The 10,817-nt window shown below is 41.6% G+C and overlaps 1 long non-coding RNA gene across 1 annotated transcript; it reads right to left on the reverse strand.

The window, feature by feature from the left end:
- Window positions 1-935: 935 nt before the first annotated feature.
- Window positions 936-8,517, reverse strand: LOC116706640 (uncharacterized). Its single transcript, XR_004336289.1, has 3 exons — window positions 8,507-8,517; window positions 7,236-7,240; window positions 936-1,115 (listed from the first exon to the last, which is right to left on the reverse strand). It is a non-coding gene; the product is annotated as an uncharacterized LOC116706640 (long non-coding RNA).
- Window positions 8,518-10,817: the final 2,300 nt, after the last annotated feature.

Genomic DNA, 10,817 nt, shown 5'->3' on the forward strand with positions numbered 1-10,817 from the left:
AAATATGACATTGACATTGACATTGTCTGATGCACAACTAAAACAACCTTTGAACGTACACATTCCACCAAAACAAGTTCCTTCCTGAGGGTATTTTGCAGAGGCACTGTTGCTCCGTCCAGTGCTTAGCGCCGCCCAAGACAATTGGGATTGGTTTAAAGAAATGCCAATAAAACAGAGCATGTTTTTCTTCCATCCAGGAATGCTGTGTTGACTAGCCAGACCCTCCGCTGCAGTGCTGTGGTGTAAAGTCTGGCAATGAGAGACTACTTCTTCAGTGACAGGCACAGGCGCTGCGTCAAGGTGATGTACCGCAGGTCTTTCCTTCGTGCTGCTGTCGGACTTTACAGTCAGCACTGCTCCCAGTAGGCCACATGGACAAAACACACAAACACACACCAGGATTGATAAATCCTGCAATAATAATAATGTTATTGTGCAATAATGCAATACTGTAAATACAATTTACTATTCATTCTCTTTATTTATATTTATATGTTGCTTGTTTAGGAAACTACTAGAACTGTTGGGTCCTTGTAAATTCTGGAGTGTGGTCTAGACCTACTCTATCTGTAAAGTGTCTTGAGATAACTCTTGTTATGAATTGATACTATAAATAAAATTGAATTGAATTGAATTGAAGTTTATCCTTAGAGTGTCTTGTACTTTTCCTCTTATCAAGTCCATCCAGAAAAACGTGGTTATGCAATCTCATAATTCAATGCATAATCAGCCTAAGTCTGCATATTTATGTGGGGTGCCGCATTTTTCAAATACGCTTCACTTTTGCTGCATAAATTGCTGATTTCCATGCAAAATAATGCGGGGCTTGCATGATTTTATAATTTCAAACTTCACACAAGAGCAGCCATTTTCCCTTGTTGCCATAGGAATGTTATGAAGTGACGTAATTAAGCGACAAGACAAACACAGTCTTTTCAACAAACTGCAGTTTTTGCAAGTTCCTGCAATTTTTGCAAATTCCTGCAATTTTTGGAAGTTCCTGCACTTTCATCGCATAAAATTGCTTAAATATTCTGCATGTTCCATCGCATTTTTTAAGAAAACATGCAGCATAATCAAGGATTTTTGCCCGCAAAAATCACAAAAAAACTCTTCTTCAAAAAAATCTTCACTGTCTGTTAACCATAAATCATTTATTTATTTTTAGTTTCAGCATGTCCCGGTTATAACTGCAGGCGCCCCCTGTTTGGGAACCGCTCTGTTAACCCCTTGCTTCCAGTATACAGTAAATCCAGCTTTAGGGTCAGTAAGGATGTACAGTACCATCTTAACCATTAGTCTACCAGGGAAACCCGGCTACAGAGTAGCTGTGAAGGGGAATTTTATATTTTTATCATCTAAGCTGGGATAATTTGCAAAACCTACTATATTTCTGTCTATTTTGGTAGTGGATACACACGCAGCATCAACTGTATGTGTCATTTAATGTGACTGTGACAGCAAACGATGAGAGAGTTTTGGTCAGAATTATTGAAGTGTAAGTGTGTCTTAGCATCTCAGTCTGCAGGATTGGTTGGCTGTATGAAACACTCACATCTCCATTTACAGTAACACATTGAATTATGGTTTGGTGAAAGGCGGAATTGTACCAGACTGTAAAAAAAGAAAGAAGCTAAGCCCTCCTCATGGCCAAGAGCTTTGGATAATGACCAAAAGAATGATATCATTGATTAAGTGTCCGAAATTATTTTCCTTAACAGGGTGGCTGGGCTCGCCCTTGTAGACAGCGAGAGAAGCTCAGAGCTCAGAAACTGTTGCTCGTTCACACTGAAAGGGGTCAGCTAAGGTAGCTCGGGTATCTGATTAGGATAACTTTTGGACGCCTTCCTTTGGAGGTTCTCCAGGCCTGTCCAAGTTCGGGGAGGCCGCGGTAGACTGAGAACACACTGGAGGGATAATATATTCTGTCTGGCCTGGGAGCGTCTTACAATCACCCAGGAAGTACAGGAAGACGTGGCCTTGATTGACCCAGACTCATATAGCCTAGTAAATGCAAATACATTTAGTTCTTGTATACGTGTTGTCATGTTGATTCCCCATTATTTATTCACATTTTGGGCAGGATAAGAGCTTTAGCATGTGCACATACTTTTTACAATGTGTAGTGAAAAGCCTAGTCAGCAAACCACTGGTTACATGACATTTCTACAAGGTGTAGAGATTGATTTTCCTCCGCCTTACATTTCCTGTCTTCCTCCTCGTCCTCCTTTCCTCCACCTTCCTTTTGGCCTGCTGGTCTCTGTGTTGAAAGCAACAAAGACTTTGACACATACTTAAACTGCATGCCAAATGCCTGATGCTTTTATGGAGGTTCTAAAACAAACACCCTCTCAGCCCAGAAGTACGTATTCCATTTGCTTTGTTGTTTCCTATTAATGCAGCAATTAAAGTTCATTATTAATGTTTCTCATTATGAAGCAGCCTGTTAGTGTGCACATCGTGTTCACACAAGAAGCCAATGAGCTCACACTGTTAAACAGGGTGATATAATTCATGAGCTCGTAATGGCTCCATGATTTCCGCATTTCCAACTGTTTGTGTTGGATTGTTGGACATGATTTGTATTTCTGTCACTTACTAAAAACAATCTCTGCTGAACACAGCACATCTCACGCATTCTCACACACACACACACACACAAACACACACACACACACACACACTGCCATTGGATGCAAGCCTTTGGGTCTTCTCATTGTTGGTTGAGTTTGTTTTTCTACATAGGTATCCGTATTCTTAAAGGTCCCATGGCATAAAAATTTAACTTTGAGTTTTTTTAACATTAATATGAGTTCCCCCGGCCTGCCTATGGTCCTCCAGTGGCTAGAAATGGTGATAGGTGTAAACTGAGCCCTGGGTATCCTGCTATGCCTTTGAGAAAATGAAACTCAGATGGGCCAATCTGGCCGAGCTTCTCCTTATGAGGTGATAAGGGACAAGGTTACCTCCCCTTTCTCTGCTTTGCCCACCTAGAGAATTTTGCCACCACCCTGAGGAGAGGAGAAGACATCATGGCTTTCAAATGAGCAAAGTGGCAGTTGGTCAAGGCCACACCCCTGCCTTCACCTTGCCCCCCCCCCCCCCCCCTCTCTCCTCCTCAAAAGCTACAGACTCAGAAATGGCACAAACGAAAAGCTCATTGTGGGACTGGCTCTAGTGGCTGTAATTTGGCACCAAGGCTGAATTTTGGGAAAGAGACTTCAACTACAGTATTAGGGGACACTAAGGCCTATGTAAAAGCATTCAGAAATGCATCGTCAAGGGACCTTTAAGATTAAGAAAATTGAAATCACTCTATGGGTGTGAAGAACATAGTGAGAAAGAGAGAGAGAAAGAGAGAGAGGAGAGAGAGAGAAGAGGAGGGACCGAGAGAGGAGAGAGAGAGAGAGAGAGAGAGAGAGAGAGAGAGAGAGAGAGGTGAGATGTAAAAGTCATGGAGACCTCCAACCTTGTCTTGGGTTTTTGAAGCTGAGCTTTATTAAGTCTCTGGTGAAATATTTATGTGGCTTTAAATCAGAGAGTGCTGCTGCTTCAATAAAGCTAACTTCCCTGCTCCTCATGAAATACAGAGCTGCACTCAGCAACAGGCTCAAACATCCATTAAAGGCAGAACAGTGGGCAGTAGGAGGCCCAGAGGCTTCTACATACTGCCTCCCCAGTTACCATTTCCAAACATTCAGTGGTATCACCATTGCAGCTTTGATCCCATTTTGTCCGATCCAATTTTTGTGCATTCTTATAATTTACTAGCTACAGTAAACACAAATTTGTGCCAAGCTGGGTTGGAGTGGTGGTGCTGATGTTTTGGTTACACAGATCAGGCAGCACTGTGCCATTTTGGTATGAAATTCTGCTCAGGTCAACACATCACACAAGCACAGACGCACATGTTTGTGGTTTCCGTTGTGTCTGCACACGCTGACCAGCGTTACCCACTCTTTTCTCCTGAAAAGTTCTAAATTCTAACACAGCACCTTGATTTACCAAAACAGGTACACTATGTTCTGTGCATTTCTGAACATCAGACTGGTTAGCTTTCCTACACATATTGCAGGTTCATACAATTACATACAGACATACATCAACATGCACCCAAAGCTCCAAGAAAGAAAAAGGAACAAAATGGTTGGTGTTCGCAGGATGAGATGAGTAGATGTGATTGAATGTTACCAGGGTTTTTAAAATGGTGGTTAACGTGATCTGGCAGGTGGGTAATCCCTAAGATCCAGGGAGGGGGGCCTCACCCTAACCCTAGGGTAAAAACTGTTGGGTCAATAACCAACACTGAGCACAAAACTTGGTATTTTTATTTGTTTATTTTTTAGCCATTTTCAGGCTCCATTTTTGGCAGGACAGTAGAAGACATGAAAGGGGAGAGAGAGGGGGAATGACATGCATCAAATGGCTGCAGGTCGGAGCCGAACCTGGGCCCACTGCCTCGAGGAGCAAACCTTTATACATGGAAGGCCGCTCTACCAACTGAGCTTTCTGGCTGCCCAAAACTTGGTCTTAACACCTTATGAAACATTTTTCTATTCAGGGCAAGATAACCTTGTTATCTTTTCTCAAACTACTGTTATGTTTGATCCAAAAAAAGGAACCATTTAATAGCTACCTTTCCATCCTAACATTCTGCTAGCACATAAATAGAATTGGAAAGTTACACCCGGCATGTGCTGTAGATTTGAAACATGTCCTGCCATGAGTAACTGTAACCCTCACCTTGGGTAGATATTACTTCCAAATCCCCAGAAAACAGAAAAAAACACAGAGAATGTGACATCAGGTTTTAATGGAAGCTACAGCCCTGGAAACAATTAATGCAGCAGCACTGACAGAGAAAAGAACAAGACATGTTTTCATTTAACAGAGCTGTTAGCTTCTCAAATGCAAAGAATAATCCATGATCAGCAGTATGCCTGTTGGGAAAAAAAACGCTAAATGTTGAGGTCTATAGATAAAAAGAATATTCAGAATTTGGAACAGTGTAATGTAAATTTCATCAAGAATATAATTACAATGTAATTAAAATCGTCATGTATCTTAAAATATCCACTCATCTGTGCAGGTTATCCCAGTTGATGAGAGGCGGGGTACACCCTGGACAGGTCACATCTAGACTCTTCCATTAAACTAAACCTGCATGTCTTTGGAATCTGGAAGGAAAACGAAACAAGAGAACATGTAAACTCTGGCTGGCAGGCTTACACCGTCTTCTTGTTGTGAGGCAACAATGCTGATGGCTTAAAAGCAAAAATAAGCGTTGTCATAGTTTATATTTAGTTGAGGGCTCTGTCCAACAACCTGATTACTAAAAACAATTATAAAATAAATTCTAGAAGAAATGTGGCAGTTTTCTGAATTGTACGTTAAAATGTTAACTGTTTAATCCAATGCAGGAAATTTGAGATTAACAACCTGCAGAAAAGTTTCAGCAAGAAGGTCACTACACGGTCAAAACGCAGGACTTTGAGACCAGGATTTTCACTTTGCAACCTGTGTGGATTCAGGGGCAGCCCATTATTCAGCTACGAAGGAGTTGTGATACCTCACATGGAACAGGGATATTGGGACCCCCCCTTCCTGGAGCCAAGCATGGAATGTGAGCTAGCATCTGGTGGTCAGGCCTTGACCCATTAGGACGATCAGGCACAACCTGCCTCCCTGTGGGCTTACTGCCTGCAGAGTGAGACATTGGGGTCAGGTGCGTTAGGAGCTTGGTGGCAGACAAAGACAGGGACTTAGGTGCACTGACCCCTGACATCACATACTGGTTCTAGGAATGTAGAACATCACCTCTATGGCGGGGAAGGAACAAGATACCATCTAGTTGGGCTCACGCTCACCTCTACACATTGTAATTGGTCTGGAACCAAACTCCTGAAGAGGGACTGGATTCTCCTGCAAAGTTGCCCCGGGTGAAAGGTGCTGGGCAGGTGTCGGGATACTTTCAAGCCTCTTCCAGAGTGCCACTGTGTAGAAGTTCTTCCAAAAGAATGAAAGGGTCACCTCTATGCAACTGAGCCTCTGACTGTTGTTTGAGCACTGCAATGAGCAGCTTTTTAGAGTATCCGGCCAACTTAGTCAACGCATTCTCACTCCCAACCCCTTCAAAAAAGTCGTTTGGTGAGGTGCCTTTGGCAATAGTGATGCAAAAAGTCTCCTTTAGCGTCTCAGTCAAACACATTGGGCTTTCAACTAATTCCAATGCAATCCCATGTGCGTCGATATTTAACGCTCTGGGCATCCCTTTAGCATAATTCTTCAGTGGCTGTTGAGCTCTGACAGGGTTGTGCCTTGTCACTGATTATGTTTGTGTTCTTCATGGAAAGGATCTTTCAGCATTGCCAGCGGAAGAAGAGTGGTTGGTCTGGGGACCTCAGAGTTGCTTCTCGACTCTTTGCAGATGATGTGGTTCTGTTGGATTCATCAGACTGTGGCCTTCAGCACACACTGGGGAAGTTTTCATTTTAGTTTTATGCGGTGGGAATGAGATTGGATTGATTACAATAAAACCATAACCAAGATACAAACAGAAACAACATGTAACTGAAAGGCCCGTTTTGCTCAAAACTGCATTTTATTAAAGATCGGAGGTAAGCTTATTTCATGGTTAGATCAAACCTTTTGAAGGCAATCTGTCATTAAAAAAGAACTCAGAACTTCCTATTCACCACTTCTAATACCAAATATAACAAGGAAAAATAAAAAGCACACTGAGGAATTAAGGCCTTTAACCAGTTTTATAATGAAAAGGTACAAAAATTTACATAAAAAAGGTACAAGTTACACCATGTCTTCTCTATGTACCTTTTTGTACCTTTTGTACATAACCTGGATGTAATATTGGGAAACAGTACTCAACAGATGATAATGGCCGTTTTCAAAAACCGCATACTATACTAGAAGTTGGTACTGATTTGGCCCAAGTGTAACATGTAGTATGCCGTATGCAAACAAAAGAAAAATCTGCAGTATACTTTGGACCAGTCTATCTTGCCTCTATCCCACAATGCAAAGCGTCAGAACTATGACAACATCCATGGCCAACAACTGGAAACTTTTTGCAATTCTGCTATTTCATCATCAAATCTACTTCTGGGGCGCCCGGATACCTCAGCAGGTAGAGCGGGTGCCCAGATTTAGAGGTTTACTCTAACGCAGCGGGCCCGGGGTTCAACTCCGCCCTGTGGCCCTTTGCTACATGTCACCCCCCCTCCCCTTTCATGTCTTCTTCAGGTGGACTATTAAAAATAAAGGTAGAAAATGCCCCAAAAATATCTTGAAAAATCCACTTCTGAGACTTTTTTATGCAAGACATCAACTGTGTAGAGTTTAAATATGGGCAGTTTTACGAAAATTGACGGCCAATTGCAAATTTCTTCAGACGTTGGAGTTGAGAAGCTCCACAGTCTGTCGCAACAGCCAGCTAATGCCTACCGGTGTCACTGGCTTGCTGCCCGGTCTGTCCACCTTCAAAGGCCCCGCTGTGAGCTGGCTGGAGCTCTCTTAGGAGACTCGAAGACAAAAGGTGTTTATTTTCCCAATCATTTGTTCACCAACACAAATATCCATTATAGGATTAACGGGGACCTGTGGTTATTTGGCTTTTTGGAGTTACTATAAAACTCAACGCTGGATTAGTTTTTTTGTTTATACATATAACTTAGTGAAAAACAAATGTATTTCCCTGTGCAGGGTTAATACTGTATATATTTTCTCTTTCTAAATTAGTGGAAAAACAAAGGTGTGTGGTTGAAAACTTCACTATATGCTGATGGACAGAGCGCTTTAAAGCACAGCAGAAATTATGAAAGCGAGGTTGGTGAACTGAATGAGCTGGTAGGAGGTCCACTCCCATAGCCCACCATTGAGAATTGCAGATCTGACCCCAAACAAGCATGCACGCACACGCACGCATGCACACACACACAGCAGTTAAGCTTACACACAAAACAGAACATGAAAGCACTTGATGTAATAAGATTTGATGTGTTTCTTTAATCATTTATTGCAGGAAATTGGTATTTGTCAGTGTTTCGAAAACCCTGTGTTGCTTCTGGGAAAGCTCATGTCACTTTAGGGGGAGGTAAGCCCCCCCCATATTCAAACACTGGCTAATCCAGTAATTGTAGCCTGAGTTTGGTCTGCAGAGAAAATGATTATTAGAGGTGAATACTTAAAATGAGATAGGGACAAAAGCACTTAGTGTGCTACACTGTTCTAGCCCTCCATAAGTGCTGTAATTTTCTTAAAAAAAGAAAAAAGAACATCTGTGTCCTGAAACACATACTAAAAGACTGAATGTTGATATAAAACCTACTTAAGCTAATGTGTGTTTAATTCTGCTCAACGATGAATTCCAGTCACTTCAGTAACATGACTGAACTAAGTCAATAGAAGGTGGTAAGAAGGGACACAGATGCAACCTAGCTGAGACTTTTTCATTTCAGTTCAGTCACTTTATTATTTCAGATGGGACTTGATCTGCAAAGTGCAATGAATTTGATTGAAAAAATGGAAAGATTTAAACAGTTGTGTGTTTGGCTCCTGTGTGTGCCGTGAACAGAACTTTAAGCTCTGTGCATACGGTTTGTACCAGTATGCACACGGAGCAGTATCTAATTAATGTTTCACACACAGTTGTTCATCTTTTTTTATACTGATAATTCAACAAGGAGACTTCCATTTCCATTTAGTGGTGGACGGACTGATCCAAATATCAATATTGATACCAAAGTTGGAATTGATATTGATCAATACCAGTCCAATAAGAGCAATACTTAAGTTTAAGTTTCTCTCCAGTATGCACTGCTGCGGTTTCATCAAAGAGGTGACCTGGCTGTCTGTGTCTTGGTAAGTGCCACTGCTTTCAAGTACCGCTCCTGTCACAACGCAGAACAAGCCCACTTTGCTCCTCCCCCCCCCCCCCCCCCCCCCCCCCCCCCCACACACTTGTAATTTGATGTTGTAGAGAGGAAGATATATTCTGTGGATATATTTTCAGGCCAAAAACAAAACAGCGGCAAGCTTGTATTTAAGTATTTAATTTGTAAACAGGCTGTACAGTACAGTGGTAACACAACAAATGCATTCAAGCATACAAGCATATAACCATTATTTCCTTAGTTTTACCCTATTAATAATTAATGTAAAATAACTAAAAACACTTAGCTCATGAAAAAGTTTTTTTTACTTGGTATCGGATCGATCGAAAATATGCATGGCACACCACTGATGTCCATCCATGACTTAAAGTGCTTGTCTAATAGGAATTTTAGCAGACTCTCATTTCCAGAACACCAGAAATCAGATCTCATCTGGAGGACTGTGGACTGATGAAATAGGGACAGGCGAGTAAATGGGTGTCTAAGTCAGATGACGGGGAAAGGAGGGCATCTGTTGAAGGAATATGGCAATTGTGTTGTTTTGGGGATGTAGACATGTGGCCAGACAGGTGGGACAACAAGACAGACTGTGTAGGAAGAGATGCAGATGATTATAGTTAGTTTGTGTCTTTGTGTCTGTGAAAAAATATTGGTGAAAAATCAGACAAGCTTCCTTGGCCATTTGCATCAACTCTTAAGACCGTCCCTTACTTCTGCTCATTAGTTGCAAGGTGCCAAGGTATCCTGCACTGCAAAACAAATGATGAAGGGTGAACCTTGCTGGATGTCACAAGTGATGCTTCTTTGGCTACTAGTAGTTCAGTGTTTTTGTTTACACCCATACTTTGGGGGGGGGGGGTTGCGTGGGATTTTCCTTTCTGGTCTATATATCCCTGACAAAATATATCCCCCTAGTCAAAGTGATCATCTACTTCACCAATAGCCTGGACTATATATTAGTTATATACCTAAAATAGCAGTATTTTAAACTAAGTAAAGTGCTGTAATTTGAACACTTAGGGCCCTATCTTGCACCCAGCGCAATTGACTTTATACACCGACGCATGTATCATTCCTATTTTGCACCCATTGCACAGAAAACAGGATTTGTGTTTAGGTACAAACGTTCCCTGGTGCTTTTTGGCCGTTTTAAAGTCAGTGGTGTGTTATTCAGATGCTATTTTAGGGGCACATGCTTGGCTATAATGTAGCGTGTGCACAACGCGCATCCAATTTACCACACAAAATTAAAGGAAAAACCTTACTGAAAATGTGCTTCAGGTGTTTGAATATGTCCGGAGACACTTTACAGTACAGTCCTCAGAAAGCCGCAGCATTCTTTGTTACTTGTAGTGTTTTACACAATATTTCCATGAATCATGGATGTGTTGATGACCTAAATGAGAAAATATTAGAGGACTTTACACCCCAGCAACAGCACGGGAGAGGAGAGCTTATCCGACAGAAAAGCTCCATAGTGAGGTAAGCAAAGTGATATCGGTCTAATGTTAGACTACATTGCAAAATATCACCATGCATTCATAATTGTGATTCAGTGAGAGTGAGCCCAAAACATCGCTAAGTATGCCTTGTTGCTGTTACTGTAGACCCAGTTTATCATGCAACTTAATTTTATGCAATAAATGCAGTTGGGGTCCCAGCTCCCTCTCTCTCTCAGTCAAGGAGTCCTTGACTTAAAAAAACATTGAAGACCCCTGTATTACAGTGTACATGCTTGTTTTTGATTTGAGCATAAAAACAAACAAGTGAACATGAAAAAAGGCATGAGTCTCCCCAAAACTAATACGGTTTAAAATTCACAATAGTGTTAACATTGCGCATATCCGTGTTCACCTGCATCTGTGAAACGTCTGTTTATGTGTGTGTGTTTGTGTGTGTGTGTGT

This window comes from Etheostoma spectabile, chromosome 18 (genome assembly GCF_008692095.1).
Source record: "Etheostoma spectabile isolate EspeVRDwgs_2016 chromosome 18, UIUC_Espe_1.0, whole genome shotgun sequence".
Lineage (NCBI taxonomy): Eukaryota > Metazoa > Chordata > Actinopteri > Perciformes > Percidae > Etheostoma > Etheostoma spectabile.